Source organism: Sorex fumeus, unplaced genomic scaffold (assembly GCF_029834395.1).
Source record: "Sorex fumeus unplaced genomic scaffold, SorFum_2.1 ptg000128l, whole genome shotgun sequence".
Lineage (NCBI taxonomy): Eukaryota > Metazoa > Chordata > Mammalia > Eulipotyphla > Soricidae > Sorex > Sorex fumeus.
This window is the reverse complement of record NW_026606185.1, coordinates 6295189-6310229: the sequence shown is the minus strand read 5'-3', so window position 1 is coordinate 6310229 and position 15041 is coordinate 6295189. Positions and strand designations below refer to the sequence as shown.

The 15041-nt window shown below is 39.0% G+C and overlaps 1 pseudogene; it reads left to right on the top strand.

Moving 5' to 3' along the window:
• The first annotated feature begins 231 nt into the window (after window positions 1–231).
• On the top strand, window positions 232–14821 carry LOC130045482 (histone H3.1-like; annotated as a pseudogene).
• Window positions 14822–15041: the final 220 nt, after the last annotated feature.

Sequence of the window (15041 nt, the reverse complement as noted above, 5' to 3'; positions counted from 1 at the left end):
GGAATTTTAAGGTCCATTCACAGGCAGAGGCTCTGAATTTGAATGGCCCATTCTTGGGTTCAGTAGCAGCAGCCTCTCTCCTTGGTGCATTTCTGATGCTTGAGCCCTCTGGGTTCATGAGCTGGGCCTGGAATTGTGAATGTGGTTTCCAGCTTTCTGAGATGGGGCTTCTTCCTCTCAAAACCTCAATGCCCTCTGCTGGTTCAGGTTTCAAAGACAGTTTTGCCCAACATGCATTCCCCAACATGCATTTCCTCCCCAAGGCCCCCAGCCTTCCTGCCTGTAGTGATGCCTGTGGAGTGTGATTCAGGCAGAGTTGGTCAGATTCAGCCTGAGTCTGAATCTGAGGTCTGATTGTCATTCGCTGTAACAGATAAATATTTTCCTTCTTTTTAAACCTGAAATATCTAGTGTTCCTTGATTAGCTTCCAGGCACAAGATGCTGGGGGTTAGTTATCACTTGACCTTTAAAATCTGAGAAATTAAATTTCTTCTTATCAGTGTGAAAAAAAGATGTATTTTAGTTAATAATAAAATTTTATTTCTAGGATAAATTATTTTTAGGATAGATTATTATTTCTTCTTTAATTCACAATGTAAAATTGCAATTTAATTTGGATTCTTTACATTTACAGACACATGTAAGATTATTCTATTTATTTTTCTAATATCTAACTCACTAGCAGTCTAGCAATTTTATATCTGTATTTAAACACTTGAATGCATGCTAAAATATCTGAAGAATTTTAGCTTCCATATGGAAAAAAATAAATAACCAGCTGTATCACAGTGGATATATCTGTGAGGAATCCAAGAACATTTGAATGAAAATAAAGAGAAAGTAGAGAAATTCCTGTAACCAGCCTAGCAAGCATGCACCAGCCAAAGTTGGTTGAGATATCTTCTTGGACATTTTTGAGGTCTTTGTATTTTTAAGTAAATATATTTTGAAGACCTACAGTAGACCAGCTGAATTGTGTGGTCTATTCTTCCAACCTGTGAAGGAACTAGCTCCAACTCCCACTATTTATGAGCTAATTGCAGAGTAATGTGTGGCTTGTTTAACAAAGCTGAGCTATTTAAGACTCTCAGTAGTAGGGACCAGTTTCCTAGTAACTTTTCATGGGAAAGTTATTGAGCTTAGCTTTGAATAACTAAGGTAATGACTGCAAGTTAGAAGCAAAATAGTGGGTCAAGTGTTTATAAATTTAAAAACATCTCACTGAGGAAAATAATAATCATCAGCACAAGGATGAAAGCAACCACAAGCATTTATAAATTATCCAGAAAACTGAATGAGATAACCCTCTGCACAATGTAATGCATGAATGCGTCTAGGGAAAACATGTTTTTTATTTTAAAGTAACACAACACAAAATAAATTTATACACATATTATTTTAAAGAGATATTTATTAAATTAGTTTCCATAACTCTCTTATTCTTGATTTTGTTGTTGTTGTTACTCCTTGCCCCTTGTTTCTTTCCTTATTTTCTCAAGCCTTAGAAATTTAGGATTCCCGTCTTAGGTAAAACTAAAACAGACTATCCTAAGACCTGTAGTTGAGAGTTTGTGACACCTCTCTGCTGTAGGAGAAGTTACCACCTTCAGTAGGGGAACAGGCAAGGTGATATTTAATATTGATGTAGGCAGGATAGGGAAGGTGCCTCCCAAGGCAATGGCAAAAGACTACCTTGCAGAAAATAGGATAAAAACAGGAACTAAGACCTGATAGACCCTCACCTATCTACAACAGACCCTGAGAAGCTCCTGCAGAAACAAAAGGTCAGGAAAGGAATTTCAAAGAAAACCATCACCACACCCAACCACCTTCCCCCCGCCCCCCCCCCCCCCACCACTACCACCACTGTGACCTACTTGGAAGTTCCACCTGGGGACAGGTTGGAGAAAGCCTATAAAGGCCACCATGAACAAAGGGAGGGCAAGTACCCAAGCCCATGTGGTACTTGCGCCCATATTGCCAAGCACATGTGGTGCCTGAGCACATGTGTGACCCATGTATCCCCTCTTGAGATGAGCACTTTCATGCTTTCATGTCTAGTGCTGGGGTGTGTGTGTAGGGCTCTCTCTGCCATGGGAGGATCCTGTGTTCTCTCTTGAGGAGATTACTCTCCACTCTCTCCCACTTTCTCTCCCTCCTTCCCTTCAAAACCTCCAAATAAGATCTGTTCTACTTCACTGCTTGCCTACTCCTGAAATTCTGTTCTGTTAGGCAATACAAGAACCCAGTAACCCTGGGTCCCAGGTGGCAGAGGCAGATCCAGAGAAAGTGACCTTCTTCGTCTTCCTCCACTTGAGCCACCCGTGACCCCGCCCCACATTAATATGAGGAATTTGGACCTAATAGAGTTTCCAGGGTGCCATGTTGGGACAATGGTACTCTGCTGATGACCTGGGATCTAGAGACAGTCATTGTACCCTGCCTTACAGCTGCATATTATAAAAAAAAGGAAGCTCCTGCCTGTCTCTGAAACCCTTCTTTAGGGAACCCCCACAACTGGGAGACCCCTGAATTCCTTTTTGGTCATCCGTCCCCTAAATAAAGTCTTTTTTCTGAGTTTGCCATTTTCAGTCCCTTGTTTCAGTCGCCCCTGAACCCCGCACCCACAGCTCCAGCACCCCCAGCCCCTGTACCCTAAACTCCCTCCCCCTTGGCTCCCACACCCTCAGCGCCCCCCTCCCAACCTCAGCTCCCGCAAACTAAACTCCCACACCCTCAGTCCCCCGCACCCTCAGTCCTCCCTCCCACCCTCGGCCTCTCCCCTCTTGCATCCTCAACCCCCCCACCCTCAGTCCCCGCATCCCTGGTCCCTGCACCATAAACTCCTACACCCTCAGTCCCCCCGTACCCTGAACTCCAGCACCCTGAGCTCCCGCACCCTATATGTGATTCAGCAAGGATCAGCCAGGAGTTTGCAGTCTTCACTGCCCTCATTACCAAGGTAATGGACCAAGCTCAGTCTCTGTCTCCCTCCTGCTCCCTCAGTCCTTCCTTTCTCCCTCTGGCCTCTGGGCACACAGTGCAGGAAGCAGCAGAAGCTTCTTTGAGCCAAGTCTCTGCAGGCTGGTGACCTTTGGCACTCTGGTAGGAGCAGACAACTGGCTTTCTTGCCCAAATCCTGCTGGGGAAATTTGAAGCTGCCTCTCATCTGAAGACTTGTCTGTGGCCCCCAGTCACTGGCAAAGGTCTTTTCTCCATTTCTTACTCGGGCCTGTGTACTCCCATCGTCACAACTCATCCTAGTCTCTGGAGTATTCTCCTTGCACTTCCTTTCAAGTACCAGGGAGGAAAATGCTGGTTCCCTGAAGAATAGCTACTTAAGTGCATTCACTCAGGCATCTCTGAACGTCCCCTGTGGCACCCAATGAGAGGAGATTTTACTCTGTTTCTTTTTCTCCTTTCTTCAGCCTGAGTTACATCCTGACCTCTAACTCTGGCTGCTCACACTTGCTTGGAGCTCTGGCCACCACAAGTGACCTTCTCTTTTTCTTTCCTACTAAGCTCCTTTCCAAGATACTATGTAACTTTATCATGGGAATCCTGTGTTCCAAAATTGTGAGTCTATTCCCCCAAAATACTAGTCATTTATATGTCAGATAAAACCCATCGAGAATGGCTGGTTCTTAGAGAAACCCCAGGAGCTCCTCTTCTGGTATTACAGGAAATTTGTTAACAGAGGTTCTGCTTTCTTTTCTGACACCCTGTTCTCTCTCCAGCACCCCATTATTCTGACCTCTAGGGTAACGTAGACAGCTCCCACATCCCAGGAAAGTAGTACTTAGATTGAACACCTCAGTTTCCCCTTGGCAACAAGAGGGCAGCCCATTTTTCCCCTCACCGGCAGCTCTACCTCTGTCCATTGACACACCTCAGTCCCAAAGCCCTGTCTTGAACATCCCTGCAGTTCACCAGGATGATAGTTTTCTGTCCCAGGACTAGAGGTCACAAGACTAAGATAATGAACAGTACCCAAGGCAGGTGATCAGAAAGACAAACCAGCCCAACCACCCTGTGGATTCTCTGCATTCTCTATCACACAAAGAACCAGTTTTCCTATAAAAATAATCTCACAAAGGAGTCAGAGTTAACTTAGGCCTATACTAAGTTCCTCCTCCTCGTTTGGGGAACTTCTTTCCTTTTCTCTTGTCTCCAATAAACTTTTCTACTTTCCAACTCTGAGTATCTTTATAATTCAATATTTTCAATTTTGAAAATATTGAAGAACCTGGGAATTGCGAGTGAACACTGAGACCGCCACCGACACTTCTGCCTCGCCTGCATCAAGAGGGAAAGGTTGTCAGAAAGACAAATAATAGTTTAGTTCTGGAGAGATTGGCAAGACCAGCTTGACAGGATGCCCCAGGCCTGTGCTCTCGATCTCCATGTGTGGGAAGACAAACCATTGCTTACTGGACATGAAACTGTCTTCTCTGTTTTAATTTCTTTTCAGGAAACCCCTTTCCCTCCTGATCTCTAGAATGGGAGTAAACATTGTGTCCTCTATGCAATATTCCACCCCTCCAAGACCTCTGAAATGGGTGCTTGTTTCTATACTCTTGTACTGACACCCAGTTCTTCTTTAAGGCCAGATTTCCTGAGAGGAAAAGGGAGCTACACCGATTGTCTACAATTCCCTTTTTTACAGTTTTATTTGAGGTCCAATTCCACCTGCAGTTATTGGATGCCTTCTAACTTTTCTTACCATCATTAATGAATAAGGATTTTATAAGAAGCTGATGGGTCTTATACTCTCTTTGTGCACTTGTCAAGCTCAGAAGTCACTGGGGCTGCCTCTCCTTAGTTGCTTGCCATGAACTTCCTGTCAGCTGATAATTACTTCATTATACTTCAACCTGCTGGCTTAATAGCAAAAAAGAACTTTCTTGGCCTGTTTCCATCTGTCTGGGAGCAGAGTCATTGTGAGAGTTGGGAAACATAGGGTAATTTCTCAATCAGTCAAGGGTTATTTTTGCCCTGGGGACTATTGTGCCTTCCTTACTTAGCCCCACACCAGTTTCCTCCTAGTGAGACAGAGAAATGACTGTGGAAATTAATCAGTAGATCGTGTGCATGCATGTATATATGTGTGGGTGTACACCTCTATATTTGCTATCAGTTCATCTGTTTGTATGGGGAACACTGGAATGTAAGAGTGAGGTTTAAATCAGAAGTAGAAATACTCCAGGTATATAAGTCAGGACAAACTGCACCATTGCTAAAGATCAGAGTGATATGTAAACCTGAATTCTTTAATAGTCTAAATCATTGATTTATTTTCTCTGAACTTGTTAAAAAGCAAGGGAGATAAATGGTTTTTAAGCTAGCAATTAAGCCTATAAAAGAAATTGATATGCTTAACTTAAAAATTTTATTGGAAAAAAATGAAATTCATTTAACACCTGAATTTTTGAGTTAACCAGTTAGTTTAGAAAAGACTCAGAAGCTAAAGTGAAATAAACTAGCTCTACAAAATAACTGCAGAACTTTATCTTGCAGGCCTAAATCAATTTTACTTAGAAATTAAGCTTTTTTTTACAAACAGATATAATATTCTGCAACAATAGTAACTTTGTACAAAATTGTTAAAACTAAATTAATGTTTTGTTTAGTTTATACTCTCTTTCTAATAATATCTAAACTTTCTACCAATTTTATTTCATTGTTATAGTTGTTGAAAATAATTTATTACATTCCAACACCAATACTACCATCATTACACTGTCCCACCATCATTATTTTGAATTATCCAACCACCACTCAAGTCTGCCCCAAAAGCAGTGTCCCAAATAATTTATTTTGTATTGTTGTTATGAATAATCAGTTAAAAATGATCCAAAAAGTTACCTTAGAGCATAGTGTGTAAAGATTGTTGTATTTTATCCTAGAGTCATTAATCCCTTACATAAGAGATTACTAAGCATGTTGTTACATATTGAGCCTTGTGTGCTAATATTTATTCATTTATTTTTGATCAAGATCAGTCACCTTCTACCTTATATCTCATTAAATGTTGTATGCTAGCCTTGGTACATCAGTGGAATAGAGTATGAAATCTCTAGGAATTCTAAAATTTTAAATAGGGTGATACAAACTGGAGATGACCCTTGAATTATCAGAGGCATCTCTTCAGCTTGTGGCTCTCTTTCGAGATTTATTTGTGAGTCTCTAGACATGGCCATTAATGAGCTTTGATGGCTCTGGAGGCAGTTCATGTGCATGGCTGCCATTCTCCCAGAAGGACAGGGTGAGGGGGTAAGGAGCCATGGGGGAGGAAGGGTCACTCATTCCCAACTCCATGAGAGCCTGGAGATTTCAGTCCCAGATCTATATACATGAGTTTTTTTCAGCAGATTCATTCTGTGGATGAGGCTTGTCCTGAGCCTATGGAGATTGACCGTGAGCATGGCAATGATTGCGTTCTGGAGGTTTTCAGCTGCTAGGGCCTATTGGGGTTGAGGCTGAGCTCACCTGCCCCCTTCTAGGTTGTTTCAGAAATGAGGTTCAGACTGACCTGGTGTCTGGAGGCATCCCTGCCAGTATCTAAACTTTGAATAAGAGTAGAAGACTTCTTTGTCTAAGTATATATGTTTCTTTTGTTTCTGCTTGGAATTACTAGACTGTCTCATCCCCAAATGCTTGTGGTTTGAGAAAATGATAGAAATTGGTTCTAATATTTTGAAACATAGTTTTCTAGAATCATAGCCAGTTTCATTGTTAGAATTAGCAAATGTTATCTATATCAAAAGAAATGCAAACTGTGCCATCTTAAAAGTTTTTGACATACATGGAGATAAAACAAAATCATTTGGGTGATGATTCTTTATCTAAATTGAAATAAAGATAAACCAACATTTTGCATTGAAACATCACTTTCACAATTTGCTTTCCAGGAAACAAAGTGCAATACAGAAGGGTCAGGAGAAGAATAATTAACACCTAATTCGGCTACTAGTTCTATCACTTTTGGACAAAGCCAATAGTATGTCCTACTGCAGTTTACTTTCTCACTAAATATAAGTCTCTATTTGTTATTTGGCTTGGGATTTCTCTAACTCATAATAATTGAGACATTAATTTTGTTTGACCCTTGATAATTCAAACTCATTACATAAATAATGAAAATATTAGAGCTGAATTACAGATTCTAATAACACACCAATGGATAATTTCTGAATATGAACTATGCTTTAGTGTTTTTGCAGTTTCATATTTAGTCATATTAAATATTAACTATTCAATATTTAATATTTAGCATTTTAAAAATTAGGGAAACAAAATGAAGAATATTTAAATATAAGATAGAAACTACATTTAGAGAAAAATTATTGAATTTGAACTTTTAAGCTGTGATTGAACTTTCATAATTTTCTAAATACTGGTTAGCAATAGACTAAGAATAGTAAAATAACTACCCTGAAGCAAAGATTATATTTTATTCATGATCTCTTGACTTTGAGGATAGTTTTTTAATGGGAAAAAAAAAAGACGTATCAAAGACTTTGCTTATACAATCCCACATTTAAACTACAAACACGCAAAAATCTATTGGATGCATTATAACACTTTGTATTTTAAGAAAAGTTATGATCTAACTTTTTCACTCAAATTGTTTTGAATCTTTAGTAGATTTGTACTCACAATAAATGGTTAAACAAACAAATGAAAATTTTGCCTGGTACCACCCTGGTGATGAAAGCAAATAACTCTGGAACAGACTTGGATAACAAGTCATGTACTAACATCTTATACTAGCAATTTGCTTTAGGATGCCATCTGAAAGGTGACCTTGATTTATTTAGATGGTTAGTCAGTACATACTTCATAGAGTTCAGTATTCTAACGACTGATCAGAAAATGAAACTTTTAATGCTCTTAATGGAGTCATTAATGGTATTAGTGAATGAAATTAAACTGAAGGACAATCTCCACAAACTTTTTTTTAGTTCTAATAGCATACCCCTAGGAAAGTTAATAGTGAGTGTAAATTGGTGCCTATTTCCTGATCTCATTTTCTTTATCTGGCTTAAATAGATAACGGATGATTACATTGAATATAAATTAGAAACATTGCCTATTTTCTAAACTTGATTCTTACAACAATAAATACATGTGCCTCTAATAGTTAAAGAAGAATTTTATAGTCAATAGTACTTTTTACAAAGTTGATCATCGACAATATTTTCAAATTGTAAGTCATTAACCATAATGATAAATATGTTCTAAAAAAATTAATAAACGAAGTATCCTCAGAAGAAAGTTTCTAAACAGTTGGAAAGTATATGTATTTAAACACTGTTCCTTAAATGCAAAAAGAATTTTGGTGTATTGGAGTAAACTTCAGAGACATGAGAGACTTACCAGTGCTAGGGAATCTGTCATCATTATCCTGTTCTTCTCCTAATTAAGCAGCAATTAAATTAGCATTAATTTTATAGAATCAATGTTAGATTAAATCAGGCAAACTGTGAATACAAAATTAAACAATAAAATAATATATGACCAAAAATATTTACAGATATATTATCATTTTGTACTATAACTTGAGTTTATATCACTCTTTTAAATAGAAGGAAAGATTCTTTTATGATGCTAATTTTTTTGCTTTTATATGTGAATAAAACAAGATGTGTGAGCTTATTTTATGTATAAAAGTTCTGAGTAGGACAGTATACATAAATTGTAAATTATAATGCTAACGCAGAGTATGCAACTCACGAAGCTATCTAATGAGAATCCAAAGAGTTTGCACAGGCTCTAAGGCACTTGCCTGGCATGTGATCTATTACAGTAAGGCCCCTGAGCACATATGGTTCCCTGAGCACTACCAGGACTGACCTATGAGCACAGAGCCAAGAAAGTGTCAACTCTGACCATCACTGAGTATTGGTTGGTCAATGTACCATTCCCTCAAAAATGATAAGCAACAATATATTCAATGCAAATTTTTTCTCACATAACTCTAAATGAAAACTGAGGGAAAATTTACAAAAACGATTAGTGTTAAACCAGTTTTCTAACAACATCGTTAATCCTATTCACAATAGTATTCAAGAGAATAATATAAGCAATAATGAATTACACAAAACATTTTAGCAATTGTATACTAGAAATATTAAAGTATTTTTAAGAGGGATTAATGTTATCAAATAAAATTTAGTTATGTATTTGTGCCTGACTCAGTACTCTTAAGACACCAGTTCTACCCAAATTGATGTACAAATTTCAAAGAATACTTATAAAAACCCAATAATCTTTTTGGTAAAGTTGTGATTTTTTTTATAAAAATATTTATATGGAAAGAAAGATTCAGAAGATAAGGTTTTAGAATATATAAGTAAATTGAACACCTTAGAACTCCTGTCATCAAAATTTATAATAATTCCGACTATTTAGTACATTGTCATATTAATAGGGAAATGGGGTAAGTGAATGCAAAATATTTTGTCAGAAAAAACAACCAGCTTCATCAAAACCAATGTTGCATGGATGTGGGGAAAAAGGGACTCTTACTTACTGCTGGTGGTAATGACAATTGGTCACGTGTTTTTGGAAAACAATATGGACACTTCTCAAAAAAATAAAAATTGGACTGGTAATTTTTCTTCTTGGGACATACTCCCAAAGACTCAAGAAGTTTATTCAGAGAAGACATTTTCTCTGCTATTTTTATTGAGCACTATTCACAATAGCCAAAGTCTGGAAACAACTCAAGTGTCAAGAACAGATGTTTGGATAAATAAACTTGGTAAATATAATCAATGGAATACTGCTTGGGTATAAGAGAAGGTGGGATAATGATGTGATATTAGCATACATTATTGTATAATATATTTAAGTGTAACTGGATAGTATCATGCCAAGTGAAGTTCTCCAGAAGGAGAAATACAGGTAAAGAATGATCTTTCACATGTGGGATTAAGCAAAGCATAATAAGAGAATAAGAAATGACCAAAAGCAATAGAACATAAGGCCTGGTCTTCAGAACAGTACTTACTGTGCTAGTGAAACATGAAAGGTGTGCAGTATGTTGCAATGGGGAGGGGGCTAAAATTGGTACTTGGACAATGGTGAAGGGAAACAGACAAGACTGGAGATTGTGGTATTGGAAAGTTAAAGTATGGGACCTTAAGGTTGACAGGAACGTACAACTATAAACCCAAGTGACACCAATTTTTAAAAACTAATAGAATGAACATGATGGCCAGATAGTCCAGCAAGTACAGTGTATGTTTGGCATGTGCAAAGTCCTGAGTTCGGTGTGTGACCCTCTGAGAAAGTCAGAGCTTTCTCAGGTCAACAAATGTTCAGACCTGCACAACCTGATAAGCTTTCCAGGGAATATCGCAGGAATAGGCCTGGGCTACACTATGCACACCCTCACTCACCCACCTTTGCTTTAGATTATAAAGAAAGAGAATAAGTAGGCTATACGTAAAAATAATGCAGAATTAAAAGGGCACAAAGAGAAGAAAAAGTCTAGGCTTATTCATATCTATCTAATGATATTATGGCCTAACAATATTGAGATGCAAGAAACAGAATAGCATCAAAGAAATAAATATGAAAGTAGAATACATAGAGTTGTTTTGAAAACAAATTCTAAGGGAAATATAAGTCATGTACATTGAAAATACAGTGACTCAAAAACAGAAAACTAAATCAAACTGGAAACTAAACAGTGCGCTATTAAACAACGAGTGGCTTAGACAGGAAATTAAAGAGGAAATCAAAAGATTCCTAGAAACGAATGAAAATGAGGACACGAGTTACCAAAACTTATGGGACACAGCAAAAGCGGTCTTAAGAGGAAAGTTTATAGCTCTACAAGCATTCCTCAGAAAGGAGGAGCGAGTCCACATAAATAAACTAACCTCACAGCTTAAGAACATGGAGAAGGAACAACAAAAGGAGCACAACCCTAACAGGAGGAAGGAAATAATAAAACTCAGAGCAGAGATTAACGAGATGGAAACCCAAAAAACAATCCGAAAGATCAGTGAAACCAAGAGCTGGTTCTTTGAGAAAATTAACAAGATTGATAAGCCCCGAGCAAAACTCACAAAGAAAGGGAGAGAGAAAACCCTAATAAACCGAATCAGAAATGAAAAGGGGATCATTACAACAGAAACTACAGAAATTCAAAGGATCCTCAGGGAATACTTTGAGAAGCTTTATGCCATGGAACATCAAAACCTCGAGGAAATGGATAAATTCCTAGACTCCTACAGACTCCCAAGGCTGAACCAAGAAGACCTGGAATACCTGAACAGACCTATTACCATCACGGAAATTGAAATGGTAATAAAAAAATCTCCCCAAGCACAAAATCCCTGGCCCGGATGGATTCACCAGTGAATTCTTCCAAATCTTTAAAGAAGACTTACTCCCAATGCTCTTTAAGCTTTTCCACGAAATTGAAATATCAAATACACTTCCAAACAGTTTCTATGAAGCAAATATCACACTGATACCAAAAGCAGACAGAGATAACACAAAGAAAGAGAACTACAGGCTGATATCTCTGATGAACACAGATGCAAAGATCCTCAACAAACTACTAGCAAATAGAATCCAACTACTCATCAAAAAGATCATACACCATGACCAAGTAGGATTCATCGCAGGGATGCAAGGACGGTTTAACATTCGGAAATCAATCAACATAATCCATCATATCAATAAAAGAAAAGATAAAAAGCATATGATCATATCAATAGATGCAGAGAAAGCATTTGACAATATCCAGCACCCCTTTATGATGAAAACCCTAGCCAAAATGGGTATAGAGGGGACTTTCCTCAACATAGTTAAAGCCATCTACCACAAGCCTACAGCAAGCATCATCCTCAATGGGGAAAAACTGAGTGCCTTCCCTCTAAGATCAGGGACGAGACAAGGATGCCCACTCTCTCCACTGCTGTTCAATAAAGTACTGGAAGTACTTGTAATAGCAATTAGGCAAGAAAAAGATATTAAGGGCATTCAGGTAGGAACGGAAGAAATCAAGCTCTCACTATTCGCAGATGATATGATACTATATTTAGAGAACCCAATAACCTCCACCAAAAAACTCCTAGAAACAATAGACTTGTATAGTAAAGTTGCAGGCTACAAAATCAATACCCAAAAGTCCATGGCTTTCCTATACACAAACAATGAGAGAGAGGAAAGCTACATGAAAAAATCAATCCCGTTCACAATTGTGCCCCAGAAAATCAAGCACCTAGGAATCAGCTTAACTAAGGAAGTAAAGGACCTGTACAAAGAAAACTACAAAACGCTACTTCAGGAAATAAAAGAGAACATGAGGAAATGGAAAGATATCCCCTGCTCATGGGTCGGGAGACTTAACATTGTCAAAATGGCAATACTACAGAAAGCATTGTATAAATTCAATGCAATCCCTATAAGGATACCCATGACATTCTTCAAAGAAATGGAGCAAACACTCCTGAAATTTATATGGAACAATAAGTCCCCACGAATAGCTAAAGCAATTCTTGGGAAAAAGAAAATGGGAGGAATCAACCTCCCGAACTTCAAACTTTACTATAAAGCAGTAATAATCAAAACAGCATGGTACTGGAACAAAGGCAGAACTGCAGACCAATGGAACAGAGTTGAATACACTGACATCCCCCCTCAATCATATGATCATCTAATCTTTGATAAAGGTGCAAGAAATGTGAAGTGGAGTAAGGAAAGCCTCTTTAACAAATGGTGCTGGCATCACTGGACGGCTACATGCAAAAAAAATGGGCTCAGAACTCTGCCTAACACCATGTACAAAGGTAAGATCAAAATGGATTAAAGACCTCAACATCAGACCAGAAACCATAAGGTACATTGAAGACAAAGTTGGCAAAACCCTCCATGACATTGAGGCTAATGGTATTTTCAAAGATGCTACGCCACTGGCTGAGCAAGTGAAAACAGAGATAGATAAATGGGACTATCTTAAACTAAGAAGCTTCTGCACCTCCAAAGAAACAGTGACCAAAATACAAAGACAGGCTACAGAATGGAAAAGAATATTCGCCAAATACACATCTGACAAGGGGTTGATATCAAGGATATACAAAATACTGGTTGAACTCCACAAGAAGAAAATATCCAACCCCATCCAAAAATGGGGCAATGAAATGAACAGAAACTTTCTTAAAGAAGAAATCCGAATGGCCAAAAAGCACATGAGAAAATGCTCTACATCATTAATCATCAGGGAGATGCAGATCAAAACCACAATGAGATACCATCTCACACCTCAGAGACTGGCCCACATTCAAAAGAACAAAAGCAACCATTGCTGGCGCTGATGTGGCGAGAAAGGGACACTCCTTCACTGTTGGTGGGAATGCCGACTGGTTCAGCCCTTTGGGAAAACAGTATGGACGTTCCTCAAATAATTAGAAATTGAGCTCCCATTTGACCCAGCAATACCACTCCTGGGAATATATCCCAGAGAGGCAAAGATGTGTAGCCGAAGTGACATCTGCACTTGTTTGTTCATTGCAGCACTCTTTACAATAGCCAGAAACTGGAAGAAACCTGAGTGCCCAAGAACAGATGACTGGTTAAAGAAACTTTGGTACATCTACACAATGGAGTACTATGTAGCTCTTAGAAAAGATGAAGTCATGAAATTTACATACAAGTAGTACAATATGGAAAGTATCATGCTAAGCAAAATGAGTCAGAAAGAGAGGGATAGACATAGAAAGATTGCATTCATCTGGGGGATATAAAATAACAAAATATGAGATTAATACCCAAGAATAGCTGAGATTAACACCAGGAGAATTACTCCATAGCATAGAGGCCAGCTGGGTATTCTAGGGGAAAGGACAGTTCAGATAGAGAATGGAGCACCAAATGGAGGGTGTTTGGAGGTTCCCCGCAGGAGGGGAGATGCAGGTTGAAAGTAGACTGAAATGAACATGTTTGCCACTGAATGCCTCTTTTGCTGATCACAACACCCAAAATGAGAGAGATAACAAAAGGGAATGCCCTGCCACAGTGGCAGGGGGGGGATGGGGGATGGGGGGGTTGGAGGGGAGGGATATTATCCTGGTGGTGGAAAATGGGCACTGGTGGAGGGATGGGTATTTGATCATGGTATGACCAAAATCCAAGCATAAAAATTTGTAAATCTACAACTGTACCTCATGGTGTTTCACTAATAAAAAATCAATTTAAAAAAAAAAGAAAATACAGTGACTAATAGAGTCAATATTTTAGTTGAGTAAACTGTGTTGGTCTTCATGGCAAAGTAAATTTAAGGGAAGTCAAAGAAATAAAGGTAGCAACATAATAGGCCCCAAAAGCCTCCATATTGCCCTCAGGAGAGTTCGGCAAGCTACTGAGGGTATCCAGTCAGCATGGTAGAGCTTGGCAAGCCACCCGTGATGTACCAAATATGCCAACATCAGTAGTAAAATGGATCTCATTTCCTGAACCCTGAAGGAGTCTCCAGCTGAGAAGAAGGAGAGGGCTCATACTAAGCAGACAGTGCACAAGTCAATGGGCAGGAAGGCGCCCTGCCAGCAGTTGGCCACCAAGGCAGCCTGCAAAAGTGCACTAGCCACGGGCGGCATGAAGAAGCCGCACCACTACCGGCCTACACCACGGTGCTACGAGACATCCACCAGCTGCTGTTCCAGCGGCTGGTTGGCAAGATCGCACTGGACTTCAAGACTGACCTGCACTCCCAGAGCTCGGCTGTCATGGCGCTTGCAGGAGATGTGCGAGGCCTACCTAGTGGGGCTCTTCGAGGCCCAACCTCTGCACTTTCCCCACTAAGCATGTCACATTATGCCCAAGAACATCCAGGTCGCGTGCCGCATCCGCGGAGAGAGAGCATAGAGTTTATGATGCTAAAATCTCGGGGTTGGGACAAATGGAGATGCTACTGGTGCCTGCTTGAGTAAATCAATGATTTATGGAATGATAGTGACAGTGCGAGTGACAGCAACATAATAAAATTTAAACAAATTTATAACAAATTTAAAAAATTCACATG